The sequence below is a fragment of the Hermetia illucens genome, chromosome 4, assembly GCF_905115235.1.
Source record: "Hermetia illucens chromosome 4, iHerIll2.2.curated.20191125, whole genome shotgun sequence".
NCBI classification, from domain to species: domain Eukaryota; kingdom Metazoa; phylum Arthropoda; class Insecta; order Diptera; family Stratiomyidae; genus Hermetia; species Hermetia illucens.
The window spans coordinates 66,749,512-66,765,937 of NC_051852.1; the positions used below are offsets into that span (position 1 = coordinate 66,749,512).

The 16,426-nt window shown below is 41.9% G+C and overlaps 1 protein-coding gene across 2 annotated transcripts in view; it reads left to right on the plus strand.

The window, feature by feature from the left end:
- Positions 1-16,426, plus strand: part of LOC119654317 (TWiK family of potassium channels protein 7-like) — a 439,773-nt gene that overhangs the window by 75,570 nt on the left and 347,777 nt on the right. The window contains exon 1 of one of the 2 annotated variants that reach the window (XM_038059643.1): positions 5,815-6,031. The exons of the other annotated variant lie outside the window; for it this stretch is intronic. The gene's annotated coding sequence lies outside the window, so the exon portion shown is untranslated. Of the gene's footprint in view, positions 1-5,814; positions 6,032-16,426 lie in introns of those variants that run through there. 2 annotated transcript variants of the gene reach the window in all.

A 16,426-nucleotide genomic window follows, 5' to 3' on the forward strand; every position in this document is an offset into this window, starting at 1 on the left:
AGAAGAGTGCTTCGGCGAGTACTGAACCTTTTGTCTGCAGTGCGGCGTGGTGTTGTTGGTGCCGCCGCCTCTGCCCCATCGACTCTCGGTCACCAGTTTCCCCGATGACCTCAAGTCGAACCCGCTCCCTGATGGTGGCCGGGATTGTGTCGCTACGAGTAATAAAGCGGTACTACGACTCGCTGCACTGTCACGTGCGCGAATTGCGGGAAACGCTCGACGAATCTCTGGTACAACAAGGGGCGGTAAGATGTTGTATCCTCCCGCCATTATTTCGTAGTAGGAGCGGATGACGAAGAGGTTCGTTTCTTCAGTCCATTTCATCCGCTGCCTACGCGAACCTGTTGAAGTGGTCGCCACAGATTGTGGCGAAACAGCTGCAGCAGGCGGAGCTGTGCTCCTGGTCGTCGTGGCGTCTAGACGTCGAACCGCCCCACGACTACCGGTTTCGACGCTGTGCTGTCCATTACGGGAGCCCAACCCAGCCACCAAGCCAGACGACTCCCGCCGGTTATCCGTATCGGACCTCAAATTTCTCCTTCTTCTCATTGGATGGATTTGTATTTTATATCTAACTGCCAGGGGTTGGGATAGCTTCCTTAGTGAGTAATCTGCAAGACTGCAAAGTTTCTGCACTTTCCTCACCTACCCCCCTGAGACGCTGCGATGTCATACAGCCATTCAGACTGAAGATATCCATCCCTCCCCCTCTTACGACCGGGCTTGGGACCGGCTTTGGCGGAGTTATTATTATTATTATGTTCTGTTGTGGAATGGGTTGCGTTGTAATAAGCTTCTGCTGCTTCTAATACCATTAATTCTAAGTCTTTTCGTTTGTTTAGTTCCTGAAGTGTTCTAATTTTTTCTGTAAGGGTGTTATGTAATCTGTTAAGGTCCGCTGTTCAAGTGTGTGATCCAGGTGTTGTAATATGTACGTCGATGTCCTTGTGTTTAAGCCATTGTTGTAAGGTTATTATGTCGAATTCATTATCCACTATAATTTTGTTTGGTTTTCCCACTATTGTTATGTATTCTTGAATTAATTTCTGTAAGGTTACTGCGTTTTTGTAGAGGATAAATTTTACATATAATATAAAAACTTGGAAAATTTGTCCATTGCTGTAAAAAAAGTTTTATTTTTATTCATGTGCAGGTCGATGTATTGTGGCGCGGCAGGATTCGCGGCATTTGAAAATTATTTCGAATGTTGCGAATGCGAGCGGGCAGATGACGCCACCGGCGCTTTCCACTCAGTTTAGACCTCGCCACAGGACTGGAGAGCAATTTAACAAAAAAGGAACGACTAACAAGAATAATTAATTTGTAATTATAATGTATCGAATTTATCAAGAAATTATTAAATATATATAACTATAATACAGGGTGCGGCAGCATAACTTCCTTTTTTAAAATGCGCGCCACTCAGTTAGTTGATGTCATAGCGGAGCGCTAATGGTCTCGTTCAAGAGGGGATACTGTAAAGTTTTGTCCCGATACGGTTCAGTCGCCATCATGCGTTGGAATCGTGAGGAGCGTCCTTTGCGGTTGAGGTTTACTTTTCAAGCGGATGTTCGGTTATTGCAACACAGCGTGCATTTCGGAATCGCTTTAATTTAGCCCCGTTGGCTCCCGTCCCAGACCGCAAATCAATTGTTACATGGGTCACTACATTCAGACAAACTGCAAGTGCGACAAAAGGAAGAACTGGAGTCCCTCGGCCAGTTAGATCACCTGAGAACGTTGAAGCAGTGAGAGCGTCAATGTTGCTATCGCCACGGCGTTCTGCGCGCAAACACGCATCTGCCCTTGGACTATTCGATCGTTCTGTGAGAAGAATTCTTCGTGATGATCTTCATTTTCATCCCTATAAGATGGCGGTAATGATTCCTGAGTGGGGCTTTTGCAGGAAATCACGTAGGAAATTAAAAAATTGGTTGAAACTGACGTATTTCGGCTTAAGATAGTATTTTAACTAAGGGGAGACCGATTTCAATAACATTTTATGTTATAATTACTGGAAAAACTGGATGACATGTCCGTTGACATTTCTTTCAAATTATTGACGTTAACATTGTCATTCACAATGATGCCCGCCAAATTTAAAAAACCATCAGAACAGTGGCTTTTGCGGGAAATCACGAGCCACTTTGCAAAGTGGCTGAAATCGACGTATTTCGACTTAAGAAATTATGGTAGGGTAGGGGGAAATCGAACCGATTTCAATTGGATTTTTTGTAATAATTATTGACTAAACTGATTGAAATGTCAACGGACATTTGTTGGCATTTAGACTGTCATTTTCAATGTTCCCCGTCAGATTTGAAAGAGACATTTTCCATGAAAATTACACAAAATTGTGGGGCAATGTAGAATTGTATGAGAATAGGCGTATTTTCATTTCAAATAGTATAATCACACCTACCAGCTTCATTTCATTTACATGTTCTGTTATAATGAAAGGAAAAATCACTGATCACTGACGGGAATACCCGTTGGAATTTGTTCATATTGCACTGCCATATAAAGCGTTTTTCGCCAATGTGAATGGGATGATTTATTTATAAAATGCGAAAATTAAGACAATCTTGAATTTAAAAAATATCAAGATGGTTTTCTTTTATAAGAATATAGTTACTTGGTGGAAATCAATTTTATTCACAAATTTTATTAGAAGAAAAGGAAAGCTTAAGGAACACTGACGGAAATGTCCGTTATGATTTGCTTCTGTTTCTTACATTTACACTGTAGTGTTCAATGTGAATAGTGCATCGTGTTTCCAAGTGTTTCATCTCAGAATTTCTGTTAAATTTAAACGGACGTTTATTTGAAAGTGGGATTGAATAGTCTTAGGTGGTAAGTAGTAGAGGCCTGCATGAATATATTAAAAACGCGCTTGAATTGTTTATCATAGAAATGCGCCGTCCGGTTTGATTCTGGGTAGGAATCGTTAGTTAGTGAACATTTCGCGCCACTGTTGTGCAGTAGTTTTTTAATTTATTAGTTAGCTGATTATACATATCTGTCTGTCTGTCTGTCTGTTTGCCTGTCTGTCTGTCTGTCTTTTTTTTCCCGATAGAAGGTGGAAAGCTTCAAAAGCTACCGCAGGTTCCTGCCACACGGTTATGTGGGACTCTTACCCACTAAAACCACCTCCTTCTCCTTCCACTCTCCCCGCGGGACTCCCATTTGGTATTACGTCGCGGGGCTGGATCAGAATTTATTCTGCGCTCATGTCAACATTCGTGTTCATCTCGCGTTCATTCTTTTCGGATGACTTCCTCCTGCCTAAGCTTCTTTCCGATGGCTGTAACCACTTTTTCAACTTCGGTCCATATCCCCTTGGCTTTCACCATAACCTCCATGATATTTTCGAGTGTAAAGTGCTCCCCGGTTGTAGCTTCTAATGTAGCCCTTTGAGTTTCGAATCTGGGGCGGTGAAAAAAGAGGTGTTCTGCGTCCTCTGGAATGTTTGGACACTTTGGGTAATATGGCGTATCATCCCGCCCAAATCGATACAGATATGCTTGATAGCCTCCGTGTCCGCTCAAGAATTGAGTTAGGTCGAAACCTACTTCGCCGTGCGGTCGCTCGATCCATTTCCGGATATCCCTTATGATTTTGTGAGTCCAACGGCCTTTTTCTGACTCGTCCCACTTCTCTTCCCATTCCGCGACAGTTTCAGCTCGTGCAAACTGTCGCCGACGAGCAGGAGATTCTCCGGTGAGGTACTTTCGATCGTAAAGTCGTTGTATTTCTTTCGCCAGAATCTCAATCGGGATCATTCCTGCTATCACGCAAGCTGCTTCATTAGAAATTGTTCTGTAAGCGCAACATGTTCGGAGTACACTTATGCGATACGCAGCTTCCAATCTTTTTCTTATTTATTATATTTTCCAGTACATCTGCCCATACTGGTACGGCATACAGTAGGATCAAACTGACCACCCTTGAAATAAGGAGTCGACGGCTCGGCCTTGGGCCACCTATATTTGGTAGCATTCCAACCAGCGCTCCGATGTTATATGCCTTGGTTGCTGCACCCTCCACATGCAATCTGAAATTCAACCTCTGGTCAATCATTACACCTAAGTACTAAAGTGCAAGCTCGGAATAAATTGTTTGCGTTCCAACTTTGATCTTCATGGAAGTGCACTTTCTCCTCTGTCTGTCTGTCTTTTTTTTTCGGCGTTGGAAGGTGGAAAGGTTCAAAACCTACTGCTGGCTCCTGCCACGCAGTCTGTCTGTCTTTTTTTTTTAAGGAGGAGACTCTGGCTATAAGCAACCTAGAGGTATGCCGTGGCCCTCCCACGTTCGGCATCATCCTCACCAGGGCCATACTAGCAGTGGATAATTTATCGCGAACTTACGCGTACAGTAAGTTTATAGCTAAGCTTTCTTTCTATCACCACCCCCAAGTATTTGATGGCCGGCTTGGAAATGAAATGATTCCCGATTCTAATAAAGATGTAATTTCTCCTCCGGCGCTTAGTGATGAGGACCGTTTTTGTTTTTTCCTTCTTGTGAAAGAGCCTAGGGTCACTAGAGCGACATTTTTGTTGTCTCCGAAGAAGTGGGACATGAAAACCCTAGTAGGGCTTTTAACGGGACCACAGTAGATCTACTATAGACCCTTACAAAAATGACCCCACTTGCAAATGTGCGTGCAGAAGCTTATCTGTACACATCAGAGACGCTAAACAAGGAAAAGGCATAATCTTCGTCAAATCGTATTGGTAAGAGAGAGATCGGTGAGCTTTTGCTATTCTGGTACTACGGCGTGCTCACCCATATAGCAAAAAGTTGTTTCACGTATTCACTTATCCATAGACAAAAACTTGCCAATCTCACCAATACATTGGCAAGTCCGTATGCCAAACACTGCTGATCGGGTTTTCGGAACATCTCGCTCATGCTCAAGGGCAAAACAATTTGAAATCTTGTGTACTCGCACTGATATCCCCCCTTGAGGGGCAAGGGGGAGTGAGGTAGCTGTCTAGTATCTAACTGTGAACGGGACACTGCTCCTTAAACTACCATATGGGAAAGCTTGAGGTAGTGGTTTCGGCTATGTACAGCCAATGTGAGGAGAAGGAGGAGACGGTCCTGCACTGCAGACACCTTAGCAAGTTTTTAGCATTTTCTACTCTTCCGAATTTTCGGAGCAAATTGTTTAGAACATTTTTTTCCAAATTTAAGCACCATAATTTATTGATGTTAACTAATATTTAATTTTAAAGTATTTGCTCCTCACGATACCCCATACGAATACCTCAAAACGAAACCAAGAACTTTGCAAATGCGCAAAACACTACCTGGGTACTTTTTGTGATTCTTCGATTCTTTAGTTTGGTTGTTTTATTTTGGTTCTGTTTCGAATGAGTGAATCTTTGATTCAGCAGCAAGTCAGACAAATGAATACTCAATATTCATTGTATATCTTATTCGAAAATTAGAATATGATTTATTAGTACAGTGAATAGAGCCATTTTTGAGTGTATTCATGCAGGTCTCTAGTAAGTAACTATAAAATTTTGCTTCTTTAAACCTTCATAACAGAACTCGTAATTCCTAGGAATCATTTACACCAAATTTGTAAATCACGAGGATTGTGACTACAAAATTCGTGAAAGTGTGTTTCGATAATCGCAAGTGGTAAGTAGGTAAGTAACAGGATTCTTAATTTCCAAGCATAATTTGAAGCAAATTGAAAAATTCAATTTTGAGTGCGTTTCGAGCTTGGTTGAGTTTGATATACTGTAAGATTTTCATCTTTATACATACTTCAACGTTTATTGTTATACTTCTATCACACAGATTGACAGAGAAATGGCAGACGTACCATTCAAAGGCTGCAGGTGGTCCCAGACGGAATTCATTTCAAAATTCTTGAATTCTGAGGAGGAGCTAATGAAATTTCTAAGGGCTCATGGAGTGATTCTGAAGGGGTTGAAGTGCCCCAAATGCGATGCTGAGCTGAAGGTCGGCAAAGACTCTTTCTGACGTTGCCAAAAAACGATAACTTTCTATAAAGGTAAGAAGAAGTTTCAAAAGAAATGTAATTTTAAACAGAGCGTAAGGAAATATACGTTCTTTGAGAATTCAAAATGGAGCATCGAACGCATTTGCAGATATGCAATGTATTATATAACAATTAATCCTCCCAAATTTTCATTTTTATTGGAAGAATTCGACGCAAGCTCGCATACAATCGTTGATTGGAATAACTTCCTTCGAGAAGTCCTTTTGGAATGGGCATTCCAAAAGACATGCAAAGAATAATTAGGTGGGGTCGGAAAAACGGTTGAAGTCGATGAGGCAAAACTGGGGAAAAGGAAATATAATCGGGGCCGTATTATTGAGGGTCAGTGGATTTTTGGGGCGATAGGGAGGGAAACGAAAAAGATTTTTGTTGTTGACGTCCCGGACAGGACGCATGAAACCCTCCTTTCGATAATAGTTGGAAGGATAGAAAAAGGAACAAAGATTATATCGGATTGTTGGCCGTCCTATTCCCGGCTTGAGGAATATGGTTTCATCCACGAGACGGTGAATCACTCCAAAAATTTCGTTGATCCTCAATCTGGTGCGCACACCCAAAATATCGAAAGGAATTGGAGGGAGTTACGGTCCAAAATTCCCAAATATGGCCGAAAAAAGGATCACTATGCCGGCTATTTAGCCGAATATATGTTTTTGAGGACTTACCCGGCTATACGGGACAGAGTACATGAAATGTTCCAAGCAATCGGGCAGCTGTACAATCCTTCCGGTCAAACTGGAAGTGTGGGTGGGGAGACAGAAATAGTGGGGGAAGATATTGGTCGACCGAATGAAGAAGAGGAAGAGTATGAGGAAATATATTTAGATTTAGTAGAAATATATTTAGACGAGTGGTGTGAATGATATGAATGATGTAATTGTTTTTTTTGTTTTTGTGCTATGGAAAATTTTGTTTGGTTTAATTTCAAAATATGCTTAGTTATAGTTATATTTATTCATAGTTACATATAGTCATAGTCATACGTATTTATAGTTGTATTTAGCCATAGTTATGTCTTCTTCTTTTTCTTCAGCATTTGTTTCGCTCACAAGCGGGGTCGGCTCGTCGTGATCGGTTTCGCCATTTGGTTCTATCAAAAGCTTCATCTGCATGCAATCGCGAGGCTTTTAAATCCCCATGCAGTGTACCAAGCCAAGCCAAGTTTCGGGCAGCCTTTTGGTCTGTTTGTGTTTTTGATAATATTCAAACTATTCGATGGACCAATGTTCCTGAACCATCATCCACCATTACAATTTCTACTAACATGAACGGGACTGACTGTATAATCATAGTTATATGTAGGCATATTTATATTTTTTTTTGTTTTTTAATGGATGGAGGTGAAAATCTTAGAAAGACGCTGCTGCGCCAGGTTGCAGCAGTGTGTGGGATTCGCACCCACTAAAACACCCCATTCTTCCGCCCCTCCCCGCGGGACCACCGTGAAGTATTACTTCGCGGGGGAGCCTCTGGTTCGCTATACCACCTCGTCCATGTCGCGTCTCCGTCGTACCGCCCTCGGAGCTAGATCCAACTCCAGGAGTTTTGTCTGCACCACGGCTAGTGCCTCATTTACCGCCATTCAGTTTTCCTCCGACTTCAGCATCTCTTCCACGAGGTTGGAGGGCTCGATGTTCGCCCCTAAGATGCTATTCAACCTCCTTTTCTGCTGCAGAAATCTGGGACAATGGAACATAACGTGCTCCGGGTCCTCGGGTGTAGCACCGCATTCAGGACAGTTGGGAGACTCGTCCAACTCGAAGCGATGCAAGTACTTCCTATAGCCACCGTGTCCCGAAAGGAACTGTGTCAGGTGGTAATTCAACTCTCCGTGCTTTCGGTCGACCCATTTCTGGATATACGGGATCAATATATGGGTCTACCGGCCCTTGTCGGAGTTATCCCACCGTTGTTGCCACTTGCCACACAACTCACTCCTGATGGCTTTTCGGAAATCCGCATTCACCTCGGCTGGATTTGCCTTGCGTTTTTCGTAGAGCCAGTATGCTTCGCTCGCCAGAAGATCTATAGGGATCATTCCTGCGATCATACACACTGCCTCCGTCGACGCCGTCCTAAATGCGCTGCACACCCTTAGCGCAATTGATCGGTATGCCGAACTTATCTTTCTCCGGTTGACAGCGTGGTTCAACCCTCCCGCCCAGACAGGGGCCGCGTATAGCAGGATCGACCTCACCACTCCCGCGATGAGTAGCCTCCGACTATACTTCGGCCCTCCCACGTTAGCCATCATCCTTGCAAGGGATGAGCTGGCATTTGCTGCTTCTCTCGCGCATAATCCAACTGTCCCTTGAAACTCAACTTGATATCGATCATCACCCCCAGGTATTTGGCTACTTTATATGAATGTACTTATAGTGTCCGGATAGCTGAGTGGTTAGAGCGCAAGGCTGTCGTACGGAAGGTCGCGGTTCAAATCTCGCTGGTGGCAGTGGCATTTGTATCGTGATTTGACGTCGGACACCAGTCGACTCAGCTGTGAATGAGTACCTGAGTCAAATCAGGGTAATAATCTCGGGCGAGCGCAATGCTGACCACATTGCCTCCTAGTGTACCGTTACGGTCTTGAATGAAGTGCTCTAACACACTTCAAGGCCCTGATCCAACATGGATTGTTGCGCCAACGATTATTATTATTATTACTTATAGTTATGTATATATAGCCATAGTTATATGTAGTAATAGTTATATATATATATATAGATATCGTTTTATGTAGTTATAGTTAAAAAAGCTCACGGACCCTCTTCCCGCCCAACCGGACCGAGGGGCGACCAACCTAAGGATGGGCTGAAGGCAACATCCAAACGCCCGCATCACAGCGATGATGCGTTTTAACGCAAAGTGTGTGCGACCATGCGAAAACTACTACATCCCGATTGTCGCAAACACTTCAGCCAATGACGCGGTGGTTCTACACTACCGAGCCATGGATCTTATATTGAAGACAGTGCGGATAAAGACTGAAACCGATTAGCTCAGATTGCTACCGGACAGGACTCTTCGGACTATAGCACAGGTTGCAAGGATAATCGCTTTTTGCATCTCCATGTATAGTCCAACCCTAAGATCGAGCGTTTTCAGCGCTTTATGTAAGTTCTGCGGGACTAATCCCGTCGCTGAAATTATTACTGGGACTACTTGGATCTTTTGTAGTCTCCAAGTCTGCTTCATATCGTCTGCCAAGGGGCCGTAGTTCCGGATTTTTTCGTGCTGTTTTTCAACAGTGTTCCGGTCCAACGGTAGGGCTACAGCAGAACTAGATCGGGTCTGTTATGATTAACACTGTGGTCGGTGGCAATAGTGTGATCCCACAGTAGTTTGACCCGATCATTTTCCAAGATTCTCTGCGGAGTATACTTATAGTAAGGATGGTAGGTTGCCACTAAGTTATACTTCAATGCAAGGTTTTGATGGAGAATCTCGCAGACGGAGTTATGACGATTGGTGTACTCGGTACCGCTCAATATCCTGCACGCAGATGTTATGTGCTGGATGGTCTCCTCTTCACAGTTGCATAACCTACAAATTGAGTTGGTGATTGAGGAGTCGTGAAGAATGTACCGTTTATAATTTTTTGTTGGGAGCGAAGCATCCTGAATTGAAGTTAGGAATGCTTCGGTCTCATAGAACAGTACACCGTTTGTCAACCATTTGTTGGAGGCTTCGACGTCAATGCCTGACAACAACAAATTTTTGATATGACCTCCGTGAATGGGTTTCTCTTTCCACATGTCGATCTTCTGTTGGACTGAAGTAACATTCGACATGGGATCCCATTCTCTGCTTCTCAAGTTCAAAGGAGATAATTTATTATCTGCCATGACGGTAGCCTGATGTATTTGGCTAGAGGATTGTTTCTCATAGAAAAACTCACGAAGAGAATGCACTTGATTGTAGTGCAACGTTTTTAAATCAAGTACCCCCCTTCCTCCCTGATGACGTGGGATAGTGTTCCTCAATTTTTCGGCAGCTCTATTGTGCATGTTGTTGTTTGCAAGAACTACCCTTACCCGTCTATTGACAGATTCTAAATCGGTATTACTCCACTGTATCACACCGAAAGTGTATAGAAGGACGGGAATGGCGAAGGTATTGATTGCCCTGATCTTATTTTTCCCGTACAGCTCAGTTTTAAGGACAAGATCCAGAAGCCGTTCAAATTCCCCCAGCAACTTAAATTTAATTATTGCCACAGCAGGTGTAGTTGCTTGCAATATGCCGAGGTATTTGTAGACGTCGTCCGAATCCATACCCTGAATTCGGATGTTATTTTGGCTGTATCCTTCGTTGTCGGTGTGTTTCCCCCGAACAATCGTTTTTACGCGACATTTTTCCAAACCCAACTGCATGCCGATATCCCTGCTGAACTGGATGATGATGTCCAGCAAGGAGCGAAGTTGGTTCTCGTCTTTGGCATTCAGTTTGATGTCGTCAATGTACATTAAATGGCTTAATGTACATTTCGACAATATGCCATGCTTGACTTGGAACCCGTATTTGCTTTCATGCAAAAGATGGGATAGCGGATTCAAAGCCAAACAAAACCAGCATTCAGTTTGATGTCGTCAATGTACATTAAATGGCTTAATGTACATTTCGACAATATGCCATGCTTGACTTGGAACCCGTATTTGCTTTCATGCAAAAGATGGGATAGCGGATTCAAAGCCAAACAAAACCGTAGTGGGCTTAGAGAGTCGCCTTGGAAGATGCCACGCCTGATTGGTATCTCTCCTGATGTTTGTGAGCATACCGATAGCTTCGTGCTCCAATTCTTCATTACTGTTCTCAGAAGAAGAACGACATTCGGGTTGATTTTATACAAGCGTAACACTTGTAGTAACCACGAATATGATATGGAGTCAAAGGCTGATTTATGATATAATCGATGTTGGCTGCCGAGATATTTCGTTTCTGATGGACAGCCTGATTTACACCGACCGTATCGATTATAAGCTGTTCTTTGCAGCCTCGGGAGCTTTTTCCGCATCCTTTTTGCTCCTCAGCTATCAATTTATGAACATCAAGATGTTTTGAGATGTTCGCGCACAGAACTGAAGTGAAGACCTTGTAGATGGTAGGAAGACAAGTAATTGGTCGACATTTTGAAGGGCAAGAGACACCCTGTTCCTTGGGGATGAGGAAAGTTATCCCTTTGGTGAAAAATGGTGGAACTAAATCAGGATCGGCAATCATCTGATTAAATTGATTTGCCAATATCCTGTGAGTGCTTTTGAACCGCTTTAGCCAGAAGTTGTGAATCTTGTCAACTCCTGGCGCCTTGCAGTTACCTGCCTTGTCAAGGGCTGCTTCAACGTCGACTTCAGTTACGTCAGGCATGGTCATTTCGGGGAAGGCCTCGCATGAACGCTTAAGGTGTGGGAGCCACGCTGCTTCTAAATTGCAACGGCTGGATTCGCTCCAAACACTTCTCCAGAAGTTTTCTGCCTGATCCAGATCGAGGTTGCTTTCCCGACTTGAGTTGGTGAGATTTTTGTAGAATCCCCGTTGGTTCTGGAAGAACAAGGTGTTGTCTGTCCTTCGCTGAAAGCTTTTTTGATATCTACGGATGCGATTGGAGCATACCGCAAGTTTCTGCTTCAGCACCTCGAAGATTTCTTCGATTGGCATATCATTGGACAGATGGTAGTTTCCAATGATGTTCGCAACGCATCTCTGCACTCTTGGTGATGGATTTCCAACGAGTGCTTGCGTCACACGACCAATCTCCTTTCTCAACTTTTCGACTCTTTTGTTGAGTCGAAATACCCAGAACGGTAAAGTCCTTCTGCGCATACCTCTGTTATTCGCTCTAAGATGTTGATTATGGAGACGAATAACCGTGGCAGCTGCAACGTAGATCAGGCTGTGAACCTCTGTAGCAGTAATCTCGCTAGCCAAACGATCAGCCAAAATTCTGTCATACGGCAGCAATGATGTTAGTAGTTGCCGAAGTAAACTTCAGTTTTGGGATCCTTGGCCTAGCGTCTGGAAGAATCTCAGCATACTCTGTGAATGCGACCTGGAATGCGGTCAAAGCCTCATTATAAATTGGGTCGACATCCCCAGTTACTAAGCTTCTCCTGACTACTGGATTCATGGAGTGCCTTACAGGTGGAGTACTTGTGTACTCCTTTGACTAGTCCGGTAATTTGATGACTTCCAGCCCGAGCTCAAGTGAAACCTCTTGAAGATTTGTTGCCTAGTTGGTAAGGCAACTCGGTTGTTATTCACTATCACCCGGTACTGGTTGACGACGTTCTGTTCCGGAACATGACTTAGCTCCGGAAATCGGGTTATGAACGCGTCATGGAGTCGATGTCTATACCCTGATGGATTCCGTTCCAAATCCGTGACACTGTAATAGGCGCGGACGATAAATTCGTTAAGTTGGTTCGTCCAAACCATACGACGCCTAGGTCTCCCGTCCCTGGTGGTTGACGGCATAACCGCCAAAACATCCAAGGGCGAAGAGCCGCTCTGATGTTGTTGAACGACCCTTAACCGTGTTGGGTACTGTCTTCGTGTCTCTGGGGTCCCATTTAAAGAATTTAAATAAAAGTCCACAATTTTATTCCCACGAGTAATGGGGAACCAGTCAGCCCTGCAACAGAGCCCCAATGTTGCAATGCCCCATGGTTACTTCCAAAGGTAGGGAAGGTATTTGGAGGGGAGCCGCTGAAATAGAGTGTAACGTCACTGCAATTCATCCGATAGGCGCGTCAATCCCTTCACCCCGGATTACGGATTTGTTAAGGAGGTTTACTCCCCCTGAACGGGAAGAATCGGTAAGGGAGGACGAACACAAAGGGAAACGTTCTGCTTGTCCGCGGCTACTTATTTACAAGATTAACTTGCGATATTCGTAGCTGACCGCGACCGGGCGTGTGTCATGGATTGCGGATAATGACATGACCCACCGGGTCAGCTACGAATATCGCAAACGACAACATGCACTATAGAGCTGCCGAAAAATTGAGGATCACTACCCCACGTCATCAGGGAGGAAGGGGGGTACTTGATTCAAAAACGCTTGCACTACAATCAAATGCATTCTCTTCGTGAGTTTTTCTATGAGAAACAGTCCTCTAGCCAAATACATCAGGCTACCGTCATGGCTAATAATAATTAACTTAACATCTGCGTGTAGGATGTTGAGCAGTACCGAGTACACCAATCGTCATAACTCCGTCTGCAAGATTCTCCATCAAAACCATGCGTTGAAGTATAACTTAGTGGCAACCTACCATCCTTACTATAAATATACTCCGCAGAGAATCTTGGAAAATGATCGGGTCAAACTACTGTGGGATCACACTATTGCCACAGTGTTAATCATAACCGACCCGATCTAGTTCTGCTTCTGAAGGAAGAACGAGCGTGTTTTATAATCGATGTTGCCGTACCGTTGGACCGGAACACTGTTGGAAAAACAGCACGAAAAAATCCGGAACTACGGCCCCTTGGCAGACGATATGAAGCAGACTTGGAGACTACAAAAGATCGAAGTAGTCCCAGTAGTAATTTCAGCGACGGGATTAGTCCCGCAGAACTTACATAAAGCGCTGAAAACGCTCGATCTTAGGGCTGGACTATACATGGAGATGCAAAAAGCAGTTATCCTTGCAACCTGTGCTATAGTCCGAAGAGTCCTGTCCGGTAACAATCTGACCTAATGGGTTTCAGTCTTGATCCGCACATGTCTTCGATATAAGATCCATGTCTCTGTAGTGTAGAACCTCCGAGTCATTGGCTGAAGTGTTTGCGACAATCGGGATGTAGTAATACATTTTCGCATGGTCGCACACACTTTGCGTTAAAACGCATCATCGCTGGATCCCTTCAGCCCATCCTTAGGTTGGTCGCCCCTCGATCCGATTGAGCGGGAAGAGGGTCCGTGGGCTTTTTTAACTATATATACTTATGTTGCCTATTCCCGCGAGTGGGAAAAAAACAACAGAGTTAGAGAAGATAATGTTTATTCGTTGGTTGCGTTGTCAAAGTTTCCTCTAGAACTAACTTATCTTTTGAACAATTCTTGCTTAAATACTATTTCTTAACAAAGGTCACAAACTGCTGCTTTTGTGCTCTTGTGATCTTTCCTTATCTGATTTTTCCCAGTAACTCTATTCTTTCAATAACTCATGGCTGAATATGCATTTTATATTCCTTCGTCTCTAAAGGTGTTTATGTTATTTGATAACGACTTCTTGTTTATGTTTCAAGTGTTGGATACTCAGGCTTATCTTATTATGAGTTATTGATGTTTATTGTATAGGGTAAGCGTTACATGTAATTGGATTTTATTGGCTGATTTTTACTTTTAGATATTATGTTTCTGATGTTGATTTGTTTTTTGTTTAATTTACAGTAGCAATGGATTGTAAGTGTGATCATTATTATGATTATAAAAATTACAATCGAAGTTGAAATTATTGTTTTCTTTCCTGTATATTGGATTTCTGTTATTTTTTCTAAGTTCTCTATTTGAAATTCGTTAATTTGTTCGCAAGTGGGTTGATGATAATATTTTGAGGTATTAATAATGGTTGATATGATGATTCTAGGTTTGTATTTTATTTATATTTATTGAACAGTTATCAAAATTAAATAGGAAATTACCCGAATCTTTTTGTTTTCTCTCGTCGCAATTTCTATGCCAATCAATTTTTTCTTGTACTGTGATTATAAGTCCTGTTGCTATTTCTGTAATATATCCTTCGGTTCTTTTAATTTTGGTACATGTTTCGTTTAAATGGAAGCATAATCTGCTTTGTTTTAAATCCTTTACATAATCTTCGTCTTTGTAATGGTAGGATTTGTTTTTATATTTTACAATAATACTGGGTTCAAATTTTATTTCATATTTTGTTTTATCAGGTATCGGTATTACAATGTATTTATAAAGAGTTACAATATTATTGGGGATTTTAATTATAAATTGTAATTCTGTTGGCTTAATTTTATTTGAAGCTAGTGTCAATTTCACATATTTAAGTTTGTTTATATCAATGCTAAAATCAAGGATTTCCTGCTTCGTTAAGATGTTTCTGTTCATTAATCCTATTCTAGCTGACATTAAATTATCCTGCAGTATTTCTATTTCGTTTTGCAGTCTTTGTATATTTATTAGTGTTGATAAGTAATGGGTTTCTAATTGAAAGTTTTCTGAATTTTCTTGTAATTTTTGTTCAATAAGTGCTCGATCTTTTTTTACCGTATTTATTAGTTTTTGGATGTGTGCTTCAATTCTATTGTTGATTGAAATTTGTTGATTTATGCTTTTAATTATTTGATGGTTATTTTTTGGTTCAGGATGTTTTGTTTTATTTGTTTTCTGAACAGGGTATGTTATTCTGTCTGAATGCTAATCGTTTATTCTGGGCTATTAGTTCTGCAAATATAAGAATGTAAATTCCGCAATCATAATTGTTATTTTGTTGTGGAATGTTTATCTCGTTGTTTTCTGTTAGTTCTTGTTTTAAGCGTCAGAAGTTAAATCGAATTTTTCTGTGAATTTTGGATATTTTAATACTGGATAATTTGTTATCATAGATTTGATTATATTTTGGTTTTTTAGTGCATCTGTTAAGGGCGTTGCGATTTTAGCGTAATTTTCAATGAACTTACGATAGTATCCTGTTATTCCTAGGAATGATCGAGTTTGTTTCGGGGTTTTTGGGATTTTCAGGTTTTGGATTGTTTCAATGTTTATTGTACTGGGTTTGATTCCGTCCGGAGTCAATATATGTCCTAGAAATTCAGTGGTTTTTGTAAAAAATTTACATTTGTCTATCTGTATTTTCAGGTTGTGTTCTTGGAGTTTTGAAAATATTTTCTGGGTGTTTTGTTCCATTTCCTCCAGGGAAGTAGCGAAGATTAATATATCATCTAGGTATACTACACATATTTTGTTTATGTATTCGGCTAAAATTTCGTTTACCATGCGTTGGAAGGTTGCAGGTGCGTTTTTTAGACCGAAGGGCATTCTATTGAATTCGAAGTGACCTTGAGGAGTTAAAAACACCGTTTTATGTCGATCTTTTTCTTCTACCTCTATTTGATGGAACCCTTTTGCTAGGTCAATGGTCGTGAAATATTGTGCTTTACCAAGTTTGTCGAATAGTGATTCAATATTAGGGATTGGAAATTTGTCTTCATTCAATTTCCTGTAGTCTATGACTACTCTCCATTTGGGTAAGTTGGAATTTTCTTGTTTTTTGGGTCAATCCCGATTGGGGAATTATAGGGTGAATTAGATTTGAAAATGATTTTTTGTTCTAACATCTCCGTTATTTGTCTATTTACTTCTTTTTCGTGAATGGGTGGAAAACGGTAAATTTTGGTGTAGATAGGTTTTTC